Raw genomic sequence first — 21,787 nt, 5'->3', positions numbered from 1 at the left:
GTCCCAGTATCATTTGAAAAGACTGTTCTATCCACATTGAATTGTTTTGGCACCCTTGTTGAAAATCAATCGACCATAATTATGAGGGTGTATTTCTATACTGTCAATTCTGTTCCATTGATTTACATGTCTGTTCTTATTCCAGTACCACACTGTGATTGCAGTAGCTTTGAACGGAGTTTTGAAACCAGGATGTGTGAGTCCTCCCACTTTGTTCTTTACCAACATTGTTTTGGTTATTCTGTTTCCTTGATTGCCACATGAATTTTAGAATTAGCTTGGCAATTTCTGGAAGGGTATCAGCTGGGATTTTGATAGGAATTGCAGTGGAACCATAGGTCGATTTGGGAAGTAGTGACATTTTAATAAGATTATCTTCCAGTCCATGAATCCAGCATGTCTTTATATTTATTTAGATCTTCTTCAATTTCTTTCAACAATTTTGTACTTTTCAGTGTGAATCTTGCACTTACTTGGTTAAATTTTTCCCTAAATATTTTATTTGTTTTGATGCTGTTACACATGGAATTGTTTTCTTAATTTCATTTTTGGATTACTCATTGCTGGTATGTAGAAATAATATTGATCTTATATCCTACAACCTTGCTGAACTCATTTATTAATGCTAACAGTTATTTTCCTAGATTCCCAGGAATATGTCTTGTGGTCTTCCAGTTTCCCAGGAATACATTGGAACATTTCAAAGTCTCTGTGGACATCTCATTCCTAAGCTTTTCTTTTTAAGCTTTTCGGTTGGGCTGTTTTTTGCCCCAAACTGTTATCCATTGCCCAATGCAACTGCCATGTTAAAATATTTGCCTGATAATGTTTTCCAGAAATTACCCGTGAGGTGTGGCTTTTCTTACTAGGCAGCTCTCAGTCAGGTCAAAGGCAAGCCTTTCAAGTGAGGTCTTCCAGGGGACCACCAGACATGTAAAACAATGACAGTTCTTTGGGAATGAGCCTTTGAAGGCCCTTCCAGTCCTTGCTGCTCCTTCTGGTACCAGGGATGTGGGCTGTTTTTCAAGGCTACCACTGGCATGGAGAGCAAAGGTCAAGGACAAATTCAAGCAACACAGATCTCATTGTTCTTACAGAAATTAATTTGTTTTCCTTGAATAAATTGCTCCCCAATGTGCAGTAATCCTGTTGGTTAAATCTCCAGAGTTCAGAAGAAGTTGATTCTGACCATTTTTGCCAGTTTTGTTGTTGTTGTTACTGGTATTGTTGCTTCTATGGAGGGATGAATTTTCAGATGTCCTTCCTCCTTCATTTTTACTGATTTTCCTGCAATATTTTTAAAAATCTCTAAAGTCACAATGACCATAGGCTAATTAAATATTTATCATGGGAGATGATTAAGGAAAAAAGAAATAAAAAGAGAAATAAATAAATAAAAAGAGAAAATATAATTCTTATAGAGGCTTTCCCAGATGGGTAGATGAAGTTTGAAAAGGTATTTCTATATTTAGTGCTCGCAAAATTAAGGTTAAAGTAACAGATGTTTTAAAACCCCCCCTTTTTTTCATTCAGGTTAAACACAGGCTTTAGAGTCAGAAGTGAGTTCAAATTGCAGCTCTGCTTCTTACTAGCTTGATGACTTAGGACAAGTTATGTAACTTCTTTGGGCCTCAGTTTCCTCATTTGTACAATGGGGTAATATGTCTATCACATAAGGTTACTATGAGGATTAAATGTTAAATGCTGATCACAGATGACTGGCAACCCAAGAGATATTAGTTTTGATAATTATCTTTATAATATTCTGCAAAAATATGTTAATAATTCTTGAGTAGAGTTAACCTAAAATCAGATATTCTTTCCTTGCTTTCTGTTTTTTCTGGGTTTCTTTTTCCCCCTTATTTGTTTTAAAGAACTGAGAAAAAAAAAAGAAAGAATTAAGAAGAAAATCTATTCCAGCATTTTGGAATAAAATTTTGTTCCCCAAAATTAATTTATTTTATTCATATATAAACAAAATGTTATTTATTCAGCAAATCTTTATTAATACCTAGCAAATATTAGGCACTATGTCAGGTACAAAAATAATAATGACAATAAAGTGTGGTTCCTGCTCTGAAGTTGCTGACAGTCTAGGACAGTGACAAGTAAACAGGTGATTACATACACAGTAACAAAGCTATGATACAAGAATACACATGGGACTCTGTGATGGGAGTATGGCTTTCACCAGTTCCTCTTGGATTTGTCTCTTCTTCTTTCGATCCAGAACCAAGGAATTAGCCCTATTTTTATCTTTTACTGGGTAGTTTAAATCATGAAATTTTAAGGAATTTGTAGAGATGAAAGAAAAATACCTTGAATTATGGAGGACAGTAGAAATAGTACTTTTTTTTACAGAGCAGGGGCTTCCTACCAGCATAGTCACTTCTTGGGTTTTTAACCTGAAAAGTTCTTTGGCATATTGTTCTATGCTAGCCACTTTTTTTCTATTTTTTTGTTTGTTCCTCTTCTCAACTTTATCATCTAGAGTCCTGGGTAGTTCCCAATGAAAGAGTGTTTTATAGATTCTAAGGGTGATTTATAGGTAAAGACAGAAAATGATTTTTTTTAACTTTCAAGTTCCATACCAAAAAAAATGAATATAAGCTTTCATGGAAGTAATTGAAAATGCAGATCATTTTAATTCCATCCCATTTTTCAGAATTCTCAATCAGAATCCTTTGACAACAGTTGAAGATTCTTATCTTTTTAAATTGCCAGCATTAAAATATTTGTAAGTATTGCAGCAGTTTCATGGCTCATGAGACAATTTCTGCTCTTTTTGAGTTTTGTCAAAGATTGAGTACTCTGGCTAAAAAGTCATAATTTAGGTTTTAACTGGGTTACTGAAAATAAGACTTATTGGCAAAGAAAACGGTTAAAATATATATATATATATATATATGGGTAAGACAGCCAGCAGAGAATGAGAACAGTGTTGAAGAACACATATAGTTATGGAAGATGTAGATGCATGTAGGAATATATTTATTCCAGAAAGCAAAAAGGAATAAGGGGTACATTATTTTTTTTTAAAAGAGTGATCAAAAGAGGTAGATGCAATTGAAAATGAGAAGTTAGGATAATAAAAAATGATTGTACTGTTCAATACCAAGGTCATTCATTTGATGATGCAAATTTAAATTTCTTCAGTAAGAGCCCTTTAGAATTATCATCCATGGCAAGTAAGAAGCCAGAACTGAAGTAATCACATGTTAAGTATCTTTTTAAGTTTAGAATTTTTGTCTGGGTTTTATATCATGCATGTTTGGGCTTCTCCTTCAGAGACATGGGAACAACACAAGTGTCACTTACAACAATTGAAAGCATCCTCATGATGACCCTTGAATTGGAAAAACTGTAAGTTGATTTTTCTTAATTTATTTTCACTCAATTGTTTTTTTACGTTTGTTTTATTATTTTCTTAAGTCAAATTTATTTATGTATAATTTTCATTTAACAAAATTCACTATTTTTAAATATACGGTGTGATGTGTTTTGACAAACGTATAGTTCTGTAGCCACCACCACATTTGAGGTCAAGAAAACTTCTGCCCTCCCAAAAGACCCGTCATGTCCCTTTGTAGTCAATCCATCCTCCTCCCACTACCAGGCCCTGGCAACCACCAATCTGATTTTTTTCTGTATAATGTTGCGTTTTCCAGAATATCTTATAACTGAAAGCATGTGTTATATACCCTTTTGTTTTTGGCTTCTTTCACTTACCAGTCTCTTTGGAGCTTCATCTGTTTTGTTCCACTGTCAGTAGTTCATTCCTCTTTACTGCTGAGGAGTATTCTAGTTGTGTGGATACAGTTTGTTTATGCATTCATCATTTGATGAACATTTGAGTTGTTTCTAGATTTTTGGCTATTATGAACAAAGCCTCTGAAAACACTCACATGTGTGTGTGAACAAATGTTTTGTGCGATCATATGTTTTCATTTCTTTGGGGTAAAATACCTAAGGGTGGGATTGCTTCATCATATGCTAAGTGCATATTTAACTTTTTAAGAAACTGCTGAACTGTTTTCTAAAGTGCCTGTGCCATTTTGGTTTCCCACTAGCAGTCTATGCGCGTTTCAGTTGCTCCACATCATCACCTGATCCTTATATTTGTTTTTAAAAAAAATTTAGCCTTTCTAGTAGGTGTGCAGTTGTATCTCATAGTTTTTGCCAGATTTTGCATTTCTGTAATAGCTGATGATGTTGAGTGTCTATTCATGTGGAAATATCTTTTTAAATGAAGTGTCTGTTCAAATCCATTTTTTAATTGGATATTTATATTGAGTTTTAAGAGTGCTTTATATAAAAAGCAATGGAAAAAGTCCTTTCTCTAAGATATGTGTTTAGTAAATATCTTCTTCCAGATTGTGACTTATCTTCATTGTATTAAAGTGTCTCTGAAGACTAGAAGTTTTAAATTTTTGATGAACTCTAATTTAGCAATTTTTCTTTTTTTCATATTTATTTAATTAATTTATTTGGTTGTGCTGGGTCTTGGTTGCGGCAGGTGAGCTCCTTAGTTGCGGCTCATGGGCTTCTTAGTTGTGGCATGCAAACTCTTAGTTGCGACATGCACGTGGGATCTAGTTCCCTGACGAGGGATGGAACCCGTGCCCCCTACATTGGGAACTCAGGGTCTTAACCTCCAGGGAAGTCCCTTAGCAATTTTTCTTAGATGGCTTGTGCTTTTTTGTGTCTTATCTAAGAAATCTTTTTGTGAGACCCCACTGTGTAACCCAAAATCACAAAGATTTTCTCCTATGTTTTCTTCCAGAAGTTGTGTAGTTCCATTTAGATCTGTGATTCATTTTGAGTTAATTTTCTTATATGTTGTGAGGGAAGGATCAAGTCTCATTTTTTTGCAGTTTAAAAACTATTTCTGTAGGACCCTATTGTGACAGTTTATTACACAACTTACTGCACCTTATACTGTGCCATCCCTCCTCCAATATGGCAAGCTTGTAGAAACTTTCTGTTATACCAAGGCTAGATGAGGGGATTGCACGAGATTAGTATGGGGAAAGGACCCTGCATTTAGCAGTCTGTTCCAACCGTCTTTGTCAGGTCAGCTGACAAATGACTCTCTTCACCACGCTGTCACACATTGGTCACTGCTCTAGCCTCGTCTTCCTCAGCCTCCAAAAGCGTCTGCCACAATTGCGATCCCTCTCTTGTCAGCTAGAGGCCCTTCTCTCTGGATATTAAAAATTATTTCCCTATGTAACTACAATACTGTTAACACACAGTATTGAAGAAATTAAATTCCTACACAATATTACCTAATAAAGAGTTGCTATTCAAATTTCCCCAGTTGTCTCTCTCATATAATTTTTCTTTTAACAGCTTTTTGAGGTATAATTGACATATAATAATCGCTGTTCACACACACACACACATACACAGCAGGAAGACATCACCAAAATCAAAATGTCCATCACCTCAGAAAGTTCCATAATGTCTCTTTGTAATTCTTTCTACCCATCGTTCCTTGCCCTTCCCAATCGCCATGCAACCATTGATCTGTTTTTTGTTTGCATTTTCTAGAATTTTTTGTTAATGGAATCATACAGTTTATACTTTTTTCTAACTGGTTTCTATCTCAGCATGATTATTTTAATCTTCATCCATATTGTTGTAGATATCAGTAATTAATTTCTGTTTATTGCTGAATAGTATATTTCTGTATTACGATTTGGATGGAAGTTCTTTTATTTATTTATTTTTTGAACCTGGATGTTCAGTTGTTCCACACCATTTGTAGAAAATCCTATCGTTTCTCCACTAAATGCCTTTGAACCTGAAAGTCAGTTGTCCACATCTCTCTACTTCTGAAGTTTCTATTCTGTTCCTTTGATCTTTTTGTCTATCTTTACACTACTATCACAATGTCTTGAAAGTGTAGCTTCATAAGCGTTGAAATCAGTTACTGTTAGTTCTTCAACTTTGTTCTTTTTTAAAGTTGTTTTAGTTATTCTAAATTTTATTTCCATATGAATTTTAGAATTGGCTTGTCAATTTCTACAGAAAAGCCTACTGGGAGTTTGATCTATAAATCAATTTGGCGAGAATTGATGTCTTAACAATATTAAATCTTCTGATCCATGAATACATTATATCTCTCCATTTATTTAGGTCTTCCTTAATTTCCCCCAGCAATATTTTACAGTTTTCAGTGTGCAAGTCTTTTACATATTTTATCAGATTTATTCTAAGTATTTTATATGTTTGATTCTGTTATAAGTAGTATTTTAAAACTTTGCTCTCTGATTGTTTGTTGAGATAAATTAATCTTTTCGTATGTTGATCTTGTACCCTGCAAACTTGATAAACTCATTTATGAGTTCCAGTAGCATTTTTGTATATTCTGTCAGGTTTTCTACATAATCATGTTATCTGCAAATATAGTTTTACTTCTTTCTTTCCATTCTGAATATCTCTTTTCTTTTTGTTGCCCTATTGCACTGGCTAGAACCTTCAGTGCAATGTCAAATAGAAGTAATGAGAGCAGACATCCTTGCCTTTGTCCTGATCCTGGAGAGAAAGTACTTTGTCCTTCAGCATTAAATATGATGTTAGGGTTTTTGTAGAAGTCATTTATCAAGTTGAGGACGTCTCCTTCCATTCCTAGTCTACTGAGGGCTGTTTTTTCCTTTAATCAGGAATGGATGTTAGATTTTTTCATTCTTTTCCTTCGTCTATTGCAATGATTATAAGATTTTTCTCTTTTCTTTACTTAATTTGTTTATTTATTTTGGGGTGAATTGGGTCTTCATTGCTGCACGCAGGCATTCTCTGGTTCTGGCAAGCAGGGACTACTCTTCATTGGAGTATGCAGGCTTCTTATTGCAGTGGCTTCTCTTGCTGCAGAGCATGGGCTGTAGGTGCACGGGCTTCACTAGTTGTGGCACATGGGCTCAGAAGTTGTGGCTCATGCACTCTAGAGCACAGGCTCAGTAGTTGTGGTGCACGGGTTTAGTTGCTCCGTTGCACGTGGGATCTTCCCGGACCTGGGCTCAAACTCATGTCCCCTGCACTAGCAGGTGGATTCTTAACCACTGCCCCACCAGTGTTGTCCTGATTTTTCTTTTTTATTGTACTAAGTTGGGTAAATTGATTTTCAAATATTAAGCCAACCTTTCATTCTTGAGATAAACCCTACTTGGTCATGGTGTATCATCTTTTTATATATTATTGTATTTGATATACTAAAATTTTATTAAGAATTTTTGTCTGTGTGTTCATGTGAGATATTGGTCTATAGATTTCTTGTAATGTCATTGTCTAATCTTGATACAGTGAAAGTTAGCCTTATAAAAAAGTTGGGAAGTATTCCCTTCGCTTCAACTTTCTGGTAGAGCTTGTGTAGAATTGGCATTATTTTGTTCCTTAAATGTTCAGTAGAATTTATCAGTTAAGCCACCTGGACTTGAAGCTTTCTTTGTTGGAAGGTTTTACACTGCACATCCAATTTCTTTAATATCTTTATTCTTTAATAAACTTCAGTAGTGCATGTCTTTTAAGGAATTTTTTCCATTTCATCTTGAATTTCTTGGTATAAAGTATTCTATAATATTCTCTTATTATCCTTTTTCTATCTATAGTATTTTTCTGTTTTCCATTTTATTTATTTCTACTTTGATCTTTATTGTGTTCTTTCTTCTCTTACTCTGTGATAAATTTGCTCACGTTTTTCCAGTTTAAGGTGGAAGTTGAGGAAGCTGAGTACAGCATTAGCAATATCCCACATGTTGACATATTATGTTTTCAGTTTCAGTGAGTTCAAAATAGTTTCTGATTTCCCTTTTGATTTCTTCTTTGACCAAAAAGTTACTCAGAAGTGTGTTGTTTAGTTTCCAAATATTTGGAGATTTTTCGAGTTTGTTAATATCTAATTTAATTCCATTTTGGTCAGAGACATATATTGAATGCCTAAAATCCTTTAAAAAAATTTTTAAGTATAATTTTAAAATTTATTTTTGCTGCGTTGAGTCTCTTTTGCTTCACCTGCGCTTTCTCTAGTTGCGGCAAGCAAGGGCTACTCTTCATTGAGGTGCTCCAGCTTCTAATTGGATGGCTTCTCTTGTTGCAGAGCACAGGCTCTAGGTGCATGGGCTTCATAGTTGTGGCACACAGGCTCTAGCGTGTGGGCTCAGTAGTTGTGACGTACGGGCGTAGTTGCTCCGCAGCATGTGGGATCTTCCCGGACCAGGGATTGAACCCATGTCCCCTGCATTGGCAGGCAGATTCTTAACCCCTGAACCGCTATGGAATTCCCAATTCCCATATTCTTAATCTTTTGTGTAGATCCATATTCCAATCTGGTGTCATTTTCTTTCTGCTTAAAAATACTTCTTTTAACATTTCTTATAGTGAAAGTCTACTAGTAATGAATTCTTTCAGCTTTTGTATGTCTGAAATAGTCTTTATTTTGCTTTTGTTTTGACACATCTGGGTATAGAATTCTAGCTTGATAGAATTCAATTCACTACTTTAAAGATGTGATTCAGCTGAGTTCTCATTTACATTGTTTCCAACAAGAATTCTGCTGTTATTGTTATCTTTGTTCCTCTGTATGTAGTGTATAATTTTTTCCTCTGGCTGCTTTTAATTTTTTTTCCTTATTGCATGTTTTGAGCAATTCGATTATTTTTTGTGCCTTGGTGTAGTTTTTTCCATGTTTATTATGCTTTAAGTTCATTGATCTTCTTGACTTAGTGGGATTATAGTGTTTACGAATTTGCAAAAATTTTGGATATTATTTCTTCAAGTTGTTGTATTTTTCCTCTCCTTCATGGACTCTAAGTACTCATGTATTAGGCCACTTGAAGTTGTTGCACAACTCACTGATGCTGTATTCATTTTTGTTGTTTTGTTTTGTTACTCTTTTTGTTTCATTTTGGACTGTTTCTATTACTATACCTTACTGTTCACTGACACTTTCTTCTGAAGTGTCTAATCTGCCATTAACCTCATTCAATGTCTTTTTAATTTAGACATAGATTTTAATTTCTAGAAGCTCAGTTTAGGTCTGTTTTACATTTTCCATGCCTGTACATAACATTTTCAGCATTTAGTCTGGGATTTTTAACATATGAAATACAGTTATAGTAACTTTTCTTCAGGTATAATAACTTTTAAAATGTTCTTTTCTGCCAATTCTAACATCTGTATAGATTATGGGTTAGTTTTGATTGATTGCCTTTTCCCCTCACTATGGGTCATATTTTCCTACTTCTTTGCATGCTTGGCAATACTTCATATGATCCCCGATATTGTGAGTTTTAGTTTCTTGGGTGCTATATATATTTATATTCCTGTAAAATGCTTGGGTTTTGTTTTGGGTGAAATTAAGTTACTCAAAACAATTTTATTCTTTTAGGTCTAGCTTTTTAGATTCGTTGGGTAGGAGTCCAAGTAGCCTTTAGTCTGGAGCTCATTATTTGCAACTACTGAGACAAGTCCTTTCTGAGTATCATGAGGTTTTCCAGTCTGACTTGTAGGAACAGGTACTATTCCTACAACCCTGTGTGATATCCAGTTATTATTAATCCTTTCATGTGGTTCTTTTCCTGGCATCAAGTAATTGCTCACACAAATGTACTGACCAATACTTTGTTGAATTCTCAAGAGATCCCTCTGCATATCTCCAGAGTTCTTTGTCTGTGCACTTCTTTTCTCTCTGATAGTCTGCTTTGTGAACTCTAGTTACCTTGGTTTTCCCAGACTGTCAGCTCCATTTCCTCAGTCAGGGAGTCCACCAGTCTCTGCCTGGACTTCTCTTCCCTGTACCATGACCTGGAAACTCAGAAGTAAGTTAGGGCAATTACAGGGATCACTTCATTTATTTCCCATATCCTGGGGATCATTGAACTTTATTGCCTGAGATCCAGTTTCTTGAAAACTTTTGTTTCATATGTTCTGTTGACGTTTTCATTGTTTCAGGTGGGAGGTTAAATTGGTCCTTGTTACTTCATCTTGGCCAGAAGCCAGTAATATTCTTTTAAGTCTGTTTTGTTTTGATACAGCATCCAATTAAAGATTAGGCATTGCATGTTACGTCTTTGTTTCCTTTAATCTAGAATATTTCCCTACCATTTTTTTTTTTTTTTTTTGGTCTTTATGGCATTGGAATTTTTGAAGAGTCTAAGCCAGTTGTCTTGTATATTTCCCCACAATCTGGATTTGTCTGTTTCCTCATTAGATTCAAAGTAAACATTTTGTGGAAGAATACTATATAGGTGATGTATTCTTCATACTTCAGCACTTCAGGTGGCCCAGTGCTAAGTTTGATCACTTGATTAATGTGGTATCTTCCATATCTCTCCATTGTAAAGTTAATTTTCCCCTTGGTAATTGATAAATCATATGTGGGTTGATACTTTGGGATCAGTGAAGATCCTACTTTCAAACAACTCTTCACCCAACTGTGCATCAATGATAATCCTTGTCTGAATCGATTATTACATTGATAGTTGCAAAATGACACTTTTCTTATTCTGTCATTCCCTGTGCATTTATTAGCTGACATTATTCTATAAAGAAGAGCTCCCCAATTTTCATTTGAGTATCATTATGAACTCATGTGCTTTTTTAAAAATTAACTATGTTATACCTTATTATAATGATAATGTTATTCTTTAGAATGTTCCTTTGGTCCAGATTTGGCCAAGGCGATCTCTGTTATTGTTAAACCACACGATGCTTTTTTATTACTAGAATAATTTCTAATATATTACTACTCACAAATAGGACAGGAGAAAGGGACTACAGAAGGTGCGGCCTTATTCAGATTCTTCTTAGAAGTCTGCCTTCTTCCTGTGTACTCTCAACCCAAAGTGAGGCTTTCGGGTTGGAAGGAGATAATTCTGAATTAAACTACAGATCAATGTCACCCAATTCTAATCTCTATTCCCTTTTTCCTAGGCATACCATACCTACTGCCATCCTCATCCTTCTGTTGGGCACCTCTGTCCTCCTCTATATTTATTTACAACAGTCAAGAGCAGCAATTGGCCAACCTGCCCCTATTCAGTTCTTCAGTCCATATGCCCCAAGAACTCCTTTTTGCACTGGTCTGTGGTGGCCTTGGCCTACCTCTTCTACCTACTCAAGTAACTCTTTTACCACGAATTTAATTACCTGTGTTTCCATTTATAGGATCTTACCTAGCCGTATGGCCTGCTGCCTCTGCCAATTTAAAAATATTATTGAGGTTGTCTATAAGACAGTCAAGCTGTGTTGTGACAGTGAATGCCTGACAGACGTCACATGTTGCGGTGAGTCTCAACTGCGGGATAATAAATTTTTAATTTAATATTTTAATTTTTAATCAATGATGATAAATTTTAAAATTCATGATGTAATTGCATTATTTTAATCCATACATTCAGAGTTCCAGCTCCCTAAGTTTCTAAGAGCTACCCCCTTGCTAAAAATCAGATTCTTGGTTACATTATTAAGCTAATAATAGCTCAGTTACATTGTTAGCTTAATAGTGTAACTGATCTGCATACATAAAGGAACAAGAGAAAGGAATGGATGGGGGAAGGGAATTAACATTACTGGCCTCATATCCTATGCTGTGCCCTCTGCAAATGAGAACTTATTGATATAGTGCCTCACAGTTTGTAAACTGGTTTTATATACATTTGGTCTCAAGTATCCTTTGTCTTATACAACAGGTGTAAATATATTTTTGTTTATTTTGTTTGTTTCTGCAATTTTATAAAGAGTACAAGTGATGCTGTTTTATGTCCTATTTGGAGCCTGAGAGTTTCTGGTTCCAGAACCAGAAGCTGCTACCTAGCCCTTCTAATGGAATGGAGAGCTAGTTTATTCTTAGACTGTCCAGGTCTGAACTTGCTCCGAATCTCAAGCTTTTCTATCCACAAAACACTCAGGGGCTTTCAACTATTTTTCTGTATATTAGATTTATCGGCACTAACTTTTTAAAAAGTGCAGGCTCGCGTTTCCTGGCGCAGTCCGCTTGCGCCCTGAGCTGCATACACGCGGTGACTGTAGGATGCTGCACTTGGTACCTTTTGCGGTTCCAATCGCGGGTGAGAAAACCTTGCTGGTGTGGGAGCTGAGCTCTGGACCCACGGCCGAGGCCTTGCAAGTGAGACGAGCCGGAGCGGAGGGCTGGGTGGAGGAAGCCGCCCCGCGCCCCAGTAACTGGGCGCCCCGGGGTACTGCTTCAGTACCTCATTTGCCTGTGGTCTCCGCTGATAGGAATCTTAGTTCTAGAGATGACCTGAGCAGTCAGCTCGCCCCCATAGATTTTTGAGAGTTAGTCCCCAACAAAAGGCATTGCCTCCCAATGCTTCTCGAAGCTTAGGATTTCAGAGGGAAACTTGTTCATGAAATGAGAAGTGTTTGGAGTTGCAGCCTCACCACAGTTACCTGTGGCAAAGGGCTGGGGGAATATAAGGGAATGGGCGGTTTGGTTTCCTGGGCCTGAAGTTTCCTGCACTTACTTAGCGTGGGACCACCCTACAGCATTCTCTCTTCACAATCTTCTCCCAGTTTGGCCTTCTGTATTCTGTCTGAGTCTTCCCAAACACAGCAGTGGGTGGTCCTGGGTTCTATGCCATCATCAAGTTTTATTCAGCAGTGGATGCCCACAGAGTCCAAAAGGCATGCGACCAGAAGCGGCTTTTTCACACATCTCCAGTGAAGGTGGGTCCAAATGTGGACTTCTTCGCTCTACTGGGATGAAGTGCTGAATTTAAAACTAATAGGCCATCAGGAATTCCCTGGCGGTCCAGTGGTTAGGACTCTGCACTTTCACTGCTGAGGGCCCGGATTCAATCCCAGGTCTGGGAACTAAGATCCTGGGGCGGGGGGCGAGGGTGGAAAGGCCACCGTTTGTACAGCACTGTGGTGTACAGAATACACTCAGATGCACTGCTCCACTGATCTCCGAGTTCCACAGTTGTTTCTTTTTTCTTAGATGAAGAAACTCGAACTCATGATGGTTAAATGACTTACTTAAGGTTCATTACAGTAAATGTGGAAACTAGAGACCAAACCATAACTTAACTGATGCTAAACCCCATGTCATTTTATGCTCACCCTTAATTTAAGAAATCTTCACAAGAGTCTTCCTTATATTTACTTTTATGTGGATTTTAAATGTGTGAGGGTGACAATTTTTTTTAATTAATGAATTATTTATTTATTTCTTGCTGCGTTGGGTCTTGTTGCTGAGCGCTGGCTTTCTCTATTTGCGGCGAGCGGGGGTTGCTCTTCGTTGCCATGCGTGGGCTTCTCATCGCGACGGCTTCTCTTCTTGCGGAGCACGGGTTCTAGGCACGTGGATTTCAGTAGTTGTGGCTCACAGGCTCTAAAGCACAGGCTCAGTAGTTGTGGCACACGGGCTTAGTTGCTCTGCGGCATGTGGCATCTTCCTGGACCAGGGATCGAACCCGTATCCCCTGCACTGGCAGGCGGACTCTTAACCACTGTGCCACCAGGGAAGTCCCGAGTTTGACAAACTTTTGTCAGATGTAACATAAGGGAGGCTTCATCATCATCATCATTCTCAAACTGCCTATTCAGAACTCCCTTCAGATTCCAGAAAATGGTTAAATATTCTTTAATGCATTGTAGAAACCTTATTCCATATGAGCATACCATCCAATTTTACTTTCCCAGAATTAACATTTCATTATGTGCCTCCATTCAGCCACCATTCCTTTTTCAAGGACCTTTTCAATTCCTCTGAATAAGTGAGTGAGACTTAGGTTTCCCAGACCTTTCCCTTTATAATTGTGTGTCTTCTCTGATTGGCTTCTTGCTCTGGCTACTTTCTACTGACCTTGCTGCCTCTTCTCACCCATATTTCTTTACTCACTGATTTCACCTTTATTGAATCTGAGAACTCTCCTCAGATGGGACTCTAGGTACACTACCTCCCACTTCTGTACCCTGTTTAACACCCTCTTCAATCCTGGCTGTACTCCCTGGGATTGAAATGATTTTGTGTCAGACATTCTTAAATTTGCGGACCCTACGACCATTTCACATAACCACTCAGATATTACAGATGGTCCTGGAAAGATTGTGAAACAGTTACTTGTTATCAGTTGTGAGTAATGAGTTCTTTTCTTATATTGGACATTAAGACCATTCCATAAGCGTAGGTTGTGAGATTTTCACAGCATAAAGCCCATCACTGATAGAGTAATGAAGAAAATGTTCTCCAAGTCACTATAGAGTTGAGAGGAAAGGGCATTTGTTTTAGATTTCCTTATTTAATTCAGAGCCTTAGTTTACTACCCACACCCCTGAAATTGTTTCCTAGTTTACTTATGCATTCTTTTTCAATTTTATTTTATTTGTTTGCACCGGGGCTCAGTTGCAGCAGGTGGGCTCCTTAGTTGCGGCTCAAGGACTCCCCTGTTGTGGCATGTGGGCTCCCCAGTTGCAACAGGCAAGCTCCTTTAGTTGTAGCTCGCAGGCTCCTTAAATGTGGCGTGAGAACTCTTAGTTGCAGCATGCATGTGAGACCTAGTTCTCTGACCAGGGATTGAGCCCGGGGCCCCTGCATTGGGACCACGGAGTCTTAATCACTGCACCCGCACGGACGTTCCAATTATGTGTTATTTTATTCATTGGCAGGTATACATACTTATCTATTTTCCCCTGTGTTTTTTATAAATACAGAAAAGAGAATAACATTTTAAAATAAAATGAGGGAAAGGCCTAATGTATCTGAGTTTTTCTCAGTAGCACGAAGGGAAATGTTTTCCAGCAAGAGCTGTGGCAAGGTTATCCCAGATGTGAACTGTCTCTACTACCCAGGGGCTCAGAGCCCTTCTGAAGACTCCTAATTGTCCAGGACAGCTCCATTATGACTCACGGTACAGGGCATAGCCTCCCATGCGACACTCAATATTTAAAAATTAGTCTTCATTTCTCCTTCCCAGCAGGCAGCTTCAGTTGGAGAAAGTAATTTCATTTTCTTATGTACTCATTCCTTCACTCAGTCAACAGACCATCACTCCTCTATTCTATTGTATGCCAAGATCTATGCTTGTTTCTGGTAACAAGGAAAGCATAATATATGGTTCCTTCAAGCACTTAAGGAGCTCATAAACTAGTGACAGAGGAAGATGCACAAACAAACCAATAAAGAATTAACAATGCTTTGACTTTATTTGTGTTATTTGAATTTTTATGGCTATATTTATGTACTATACCCTGTTCAAAATGGAAATGGACATTTAAAGAACTAGTGATGTAAAAAATCCACAGTAATATGTAAGTTCTTTAGAGAGTTAAGACTGGAAATATTTGCACTCTCAAAGAAGCTTGTTAATGCAGATGAACCTCTAACTCTTTTGGATGCTTTTTTGCATTTATAGAGGTATATGTATTCCCTCTTCTAACAGCGGTTAGTAACTTGGGGAGGGGGTGCTACAGGTTAAGGTCCTAATTCAGTGGCAGGTCCATCTTATCTCCTCTTCAGGTCATATTCTCAAGCAGGAGCTACAGGATGAGACGACTAAAAGAGTTCACTTTCTTTGCTTACCCCCAGCCCCATAATAGTCTTCTGCTGGGTTTCCTTGGTTGCTTTCATCATCACTTTCACCACGAGAGGTCAGCGAACCTTCCAGTTAATCAGGGGCCCTGTAAATGATGCAGAAAAGTACTGACTTAAAAATAATAAATAACATGTATTTAGGGCTCACTGTGAACTCATTGCTTAAAATGTCCTACTTAATCTTCACAATCACTCTATGAAATTGGTATTGATAAATCTCAGGTGTATCCAAAATAAATCTCTACGTAGGATAGTGATATTTTTAGGTCTTTTATGTCTTTAGGTTCATCTCGGCACGAGACATAAGGCGGTTCAACATAATATGCTTGCCCTAAACAGTTCCAGATGCCAAGAATTGACAAATTACTACTTTGGTTTCCATGGGTGGTCAAAAAGGATCATCAGGGTAAACTCTGCAGATTTTCTTTGACTAACCAGACTCTTTTCAACATTGAACTCCTAGACTTTAGAGAGAAGAATAGAACAGGGCTATGGGGAGGAGATGTGAGAGGTTTCCACATGGAAGTATCTGAGCCTTGGCCTGCCACCTAGAATTAGTAATAATCTCAATGACTTGGATGGTGGTGTCCATAATTTTCTCCAGTATTTGTATGGCATATAATAAAAAATAGTTGTCCATATCTAGTCATTCATTTGCAAGTCTCAGTTGATTTTGAAGCTATAGCATACCTAAACTATTACCTGGGATTGCTGGAGTTTAGTTTTTATTTCTAACAACAGTATATGTTAAAGTCTAGCCTTTAATTCAAAGTCCTAACAGCTTCAGGATCTTTCTAACCTTGAAGAAAGGGAAAATGAAGATACTGTGCCACCACTTCAGAAGCAAAGCCTGAAGTTCTTCTGTGCTTTAGAGGTGGTGTTGACCTCCCACGAGTGCAGGAGTCCCAGAGTTGACATGGTTGAGGAAACTTTGGATAAGTTGGAGGAAGGTCTGTTTTCCAGTATGTGTGTGTGTGGGGAGGTGAGGGAGTGGGATTTCTCTTTTTTCCTTTCTTTCTGAAACTCAACTTTTCAGATACATCATCACCTTTTCTAAGCAAGTAAAGCCCTGGGCAGAATTTTTCTGCTCGACAATATAGATTTTTGTCTTAGGCGATACCTGACAGCACCTTAAACTTTAGAATTTTAGAACTGACTGCCTGCCAAGAAGCTTAGGAGGAGGGTCAATTAGTTAGTTGTTTTGTTTTTTTTTTTTGGTTAATAATTTGTTTTGTGCTAAAATAGTCCTTCAAATACACATGTCTTCTCTCCTACAGTTATCCCAACAAAATCATTGTCTAAAGATTGAAATAAACGCATGTGTAAATGTTCAGTCCTTTGCCTCCTATAGAAGGGCCTGAGTATAAAAAGTAAATGTAGGTCCCTAGAAAGGGGATTCCGATTGGTACTGAGTTTATTCCTAGAATCCATGGCACTTGGGCTTAGGGTTTTAAGTCAGAGGCAGGGCTGTTAGTGAATGGAGTGGAGGAGGCTCCACCATCCACCTGAGTGGGTGATGGTTGAGTAGAGGCCAGATCATCTTCATTACCACCAAATCTATCTCACTATATGAATCCAGCTCTTTATGCACACAAGAGCAGTGTCTGTAGCAGTGTAGCCTCAGCTTGTCCATTTGAAATCTGTGTGTAATATGAGATTTGTGCCACGTTTTTGGTTTGCATTTCCCATCTAGTATTTTAGGAACTTCCAGAATAGATCTGAGCAGTAAAATGTGCCATGTCGGGGTATACCTGCAACAGAGACATCCACCTGTACCCCAGTGTTGTGCCTGCCCTTAATCACTAAGATAATGTTCTAAGAATCACAGATGCATTTTTAGTTTTAAACATATAACCTAGAAATCAGTTATTCATATAGGCATTTAAAATTTTTCTCTTGGTTGGATTTAGGGTATTATCATTCCTTATGTAAAGGAACGTAACCCAGAAGCTTGCTATTCAGAAAGCTATGACAGATGCATCCAGAAATTGCTGATTGTGGTTCTAGGTAAGACCTTTTTGATTGTCTTTGAAGTGCTTCAGTTTCAGTGAGCAAATAAACTTATTTGAAAAGTTAATTGGATGAAAATAATGGTTATCTAAAACATTACATATTCTTTCATTCACCAGATGCTTTCACAGCAGCAGTCTTAAATTTGTTCTTTGTGTCATTTATGAGAAGAACGACAGCAAATATTGTTGTCCCCAGTGTTTAGATGTAGAATCACTTGCCTCAGTTCATACAGAAAGTGTTTGATCCACTTCGTCCTCAATTGCTTGCTTCTCATACAGAATAGTGTAGTGATTATAAGCCTTGGACACCTGTGTTTAAGTCCTAACTTTGTCTCTTAGATTTTGTTGTTGTTTTTCTTGCAATTTTAGTTTTTTCCAGCCAGAGACTTTTATAGGTATTTAATATCTCTAAGCTGCAATTTCCTTATCTGCAAATAGGGTTAGTAATTGAGCTTACTACCAAATGGGGGATATTGTAAGAGTAAATGAGATGATGAATCTAAAAAGCTTAGAACTATGCCTGAAACATAGTAAGCAGACAAAATATATTGACTTATTATTACCGTTGTTTTCTTGTTGAAGAGTTTATTAAATTATGTTTTTGGAATCAGTTTAATTTCAGTTTTCATTTCTGATATATTGGGTGAATATGATTCTTATATAATAATCGGCTACATTTTTGTGAGCCTTGAAACTGGTCATGCTATTGAATAGCATTGATTGTGTTCCCTATCGAGTTATACAGCAGTGTGAATGTCACAGGCTGTGCCCAAAGGAAACTTTATGATTAGTAGATTCCTGGAACAGAATTGCTCCCCTGCTTCACAGCCCTGCAGGCTTAGAGACTGAGAAATCCTAGCTAAGTTGTCAGAGACCTTATTTGCTTGTAAGAGTTGACCCTGGATTGGTCTTGGCCTTCCAGCCTGGGCAGTCCTTCCAGTGAAGTTTGACTTCCCTGGTCATCAGGCAGAACCTCCATCAGCTGTCAACTCTGGGTAACAACATTTGAGAACCAAACTAAACGCCTGGGTTGTTTGTGCCTAATATGCCAAGGTACTTCTTCTATGTACCCGAAACTCCTTAGTCCAAAAAGCCTGGTGGCCCTTGCTTGCCTTGAGGAATGCTGTATTGTCCAAACGGTACATGGGCCAGTTTCTACCAGTACAGGGTTCAAATGCTCTCTCTCTGTGTCTGTGTCTGCAAAGCTTTGTTCATTGTATTTGGTAGAATATTGGTCCCAAGGAGTAGGCATTTGCCTTACTTCTAATAGGAAGTTATCTATTATAGTCCAGAGGTATCTATCCCAGGTTTGAACTCTTCTTTGACCCCCACCTAATGCCTTCCTATATAATTGTATTGTGATTGAACATTTTTGTTTCCGCAGCTTATAATTTCTATGTCCTTATTCCTTTGTTATTATTTCTAAGATCATAAAGTTTTTGAACCAAAGTTGACACTTCTTATATATGTTTTCACAAATAATTATAATAAAAACTGTAGTGTCAGATGAGGGAATTTCTAGGAAAATGCTCTTATTTTCTGCTTTTAGAAAGCAAAAGAATGTCTAATCATTCGATGCTACCATTGTATACAGGAAGTTTTAGAACAAAAAAACTTCTGAATTGATCCTTGTTAACTTTATTTCAGAAAGTGGTAAAACAGGTGTGGCATATAGACCCTGTGAAGAGGTCACAGATAGTAGAACCGAAGAGGAACTACAGGATTTAATTAAAGTATGTGGAGATAAAACCTCAAGGGATACACAGCCAATGTAGCCAAAATTCAAAACAACCAGCAGGATTTGGAAGACTTCGACATGTCTACTCAGCTCTGTCTTCCTTAGGAAAAGGTGAAACTCTGAAACTGCTTTTGAGGCAGGGAATTTCTAGGACTTTTCCAAGTCCCGAGCCTTGTCTCTGGTGCCTTATTTGAAGTTTGGAGAACAGGTTTGAGAGTCATCAGTGTACGTCTACAGTAGTGGACACAGGAGAAGACACAGACCTTTTAGAACTCCCCTCAAATAGAATTGCAGGTATTTGGGAACAAAGTAACTATGGTCTTAAGTGTGATTATGCTACACTGTGATTATGTTACACTACATAAAAACTATTCATGCCTTTCAAGTAAGGCATATTACCCAGATCTCAGCATCTCATATATATCTTGTGTTAAATAATTTGCCAAAGAACCTTTCTGTAAAACAGTTATATGGGTACCTCGAATTAGGGATTAAGTTGTCAACGTAATTTCTGAAAGAAAACATTAATGTACTGCATATAGGATTTTTATTTAAAAGGAGCAAAAAATGTGTTTCATGTAATTGAGAGCTTACTTTAGGGCTGGATTTCTGATTATTTAACTTACCCCCCAGTCTTGCAAAGCGTGTTTTGAAGGGACGAAAGTAGAGAAAGAAAAGGTGGTTATGTTCTGAAAAATGAAAAAAATTTGAAAGTTTTTGCTGTACAAAATAAGTATTTTAATTTTAATTCAATTTAAATCAGTCAAGGAAACTTTAAACGTTTCCATGTTTGGACTTTCAGAAGTTTAGCTTCCTGTGTAATGTGAGAGGAAAGGATTCCATATTTATACTAAAGATTTTGGAAACCTGATTATAACAACAGATCCACTCCTAAATGAGGCCAATCTTGGAATCAGTTCCATTTAGAAACCATTATGTGCTAGGCACTGGAAATAAGGTGAAGCTCCTTCTTTCTTGGAGTTTAGGTGTTAAAGGTGTACCAGACAATTAAAAAGGAGTAAAATTAAATAGATTATGAAAAGGACTGTGAAGCAAGTAAACTGGGTGCTAGTTCCAGTATTTCAAGAAAATTACTTAACATGCTGACTTTAACATTCTAAGTGTCTTCTCCATGTGTGCACACAGGGTAGACCTCTGAAAAGTGACACTGTAGTTTTTTCTAGATTAATGGCTCTGTTGAGACAAGGCGGGATGGGGGAAGTTTTCCCATGCTAATGTAAAGGGCCATTCACGTGATTTTAGACTCTCTTTCCCAGAATGAATTGCTCACCTGCCCCAAAGCTCTTCTACAGAAGTTCTGGAGTCATCCCTGATTCAGTAGTGACCCCTAAAAACAGAGTGGGGAATGAATAATGAGACGTGAATACTGAGAGTTTGCAGGAAATGGCAACAATTTCAAATAATTATAAGGTGTATTCCCCTCCCGCCACCCTTACTGGTGCTCATTTTGCAGGTCAGCTACTTTTCTTGTCAGCCCTGTGGCCAAAAGGAGCAAGAATGTCTCTCAGACTTCAGCTTTGAGGAGGAAGAGTTCAGATTGCCAGAACTGGACTAGCACTTTTGAATTTCCCAGAATGCCAGGTCCTGTGGTTCCCTCGGGAAGCTCTGCATCTTTCCCAACCCCCCTTCACCACTGGGCTGCTGGAGACACCCATTAGAATGGCTCAAATGTGAACAATGACAAGAACAAATTCTGTAGGGGTGGTGGAATAACTTTTTCACAACATAGGCCTGGTCCTGTTGGTATTAGGACTCTTTAATTTAGGCGTCCTGTGATAGCAGCTCTTTTTAGGCCTAAGAAGGAACAGCTCAGGGGTGTACAACAATTTCAGATGAAACTAACTAATATTCAATGACTATCTCTAACTACTCGGTTGTTGACTTCTATTAGTCATTATTCTCCTGGTTTTAGCTCTGATATGGGGATTACAGAGGATTCAACATTTAAATCTTCATAATATGTGTATTTGTAGCTTCAGTATCATTACTGACCCATAGTTTTCTATGGTTTGGGAAGAGTTATTGCTTTCATGTACCATGTAAAGGATTCACAATGATGATAGAGCAGCTAAGATTACAATAATGGCTAGTAAATTGTTCACATTTTCTCTACCTGTGCATCGATTGTATATATATGAGTTAGTTTAGATGTCAATATTAGTGAAATAATATAGAGGACTAGAGAACTTATTTTAAAAATCACTATTGTGTGATGATTTAAATGTATAAGTTCTTCCATAATTGATGATGTTGTGTCTTGAGAGCCTAGATGAAATTGATATACCTTAGTGATATACAGGATTTTAGCCTATGATTTAACTTTGACAAAGCTACATCACTTTTTACTTTTATCTCATTTATTGAGAAAGAGATAACTGTTATTGTGTTGGCTTGAAACTGGTTGAAAAGGACTTGAGTCCTTCCTTATTTCACATTTACATAGGTAGGATCTTGAAACAT

At 37.5% G+C, this 21,787-nt stretch overlaps 1 pseudogene; it reads left to right on the top strand.

The window, feature by feature from the left end:
* The first annotated feature begins 12,031 nt into the window (after nt 1-12,031).
* Nucleotides 12,032-20,882, top strand: LOC136125602 (RAD52 motif-containing protein 1-like; annotated as a pseudogene).
* Nucleotides 20,883-21,787: the final 905 nt, after the last annotated feature.

Source organism: Phocoena phocoena, chromosome 7 (genome assembly GCF_963924675.1).
Source record: "Phocoena phocoena chromosome 7, mPhoPho1.1, whole genome shotgun sequence".
In the NCBI taxonomy this organism is placed as follows: domain Eukaryota; kingdom Metazoa; phylum Chordata; class Mammalia; order Artiodactyla; family Phocoenidae; genus Phocoena; species Phocoena phocoena.
This window is presented reverse-complemented; position numbering and strand designations above follow the sequence as displayed.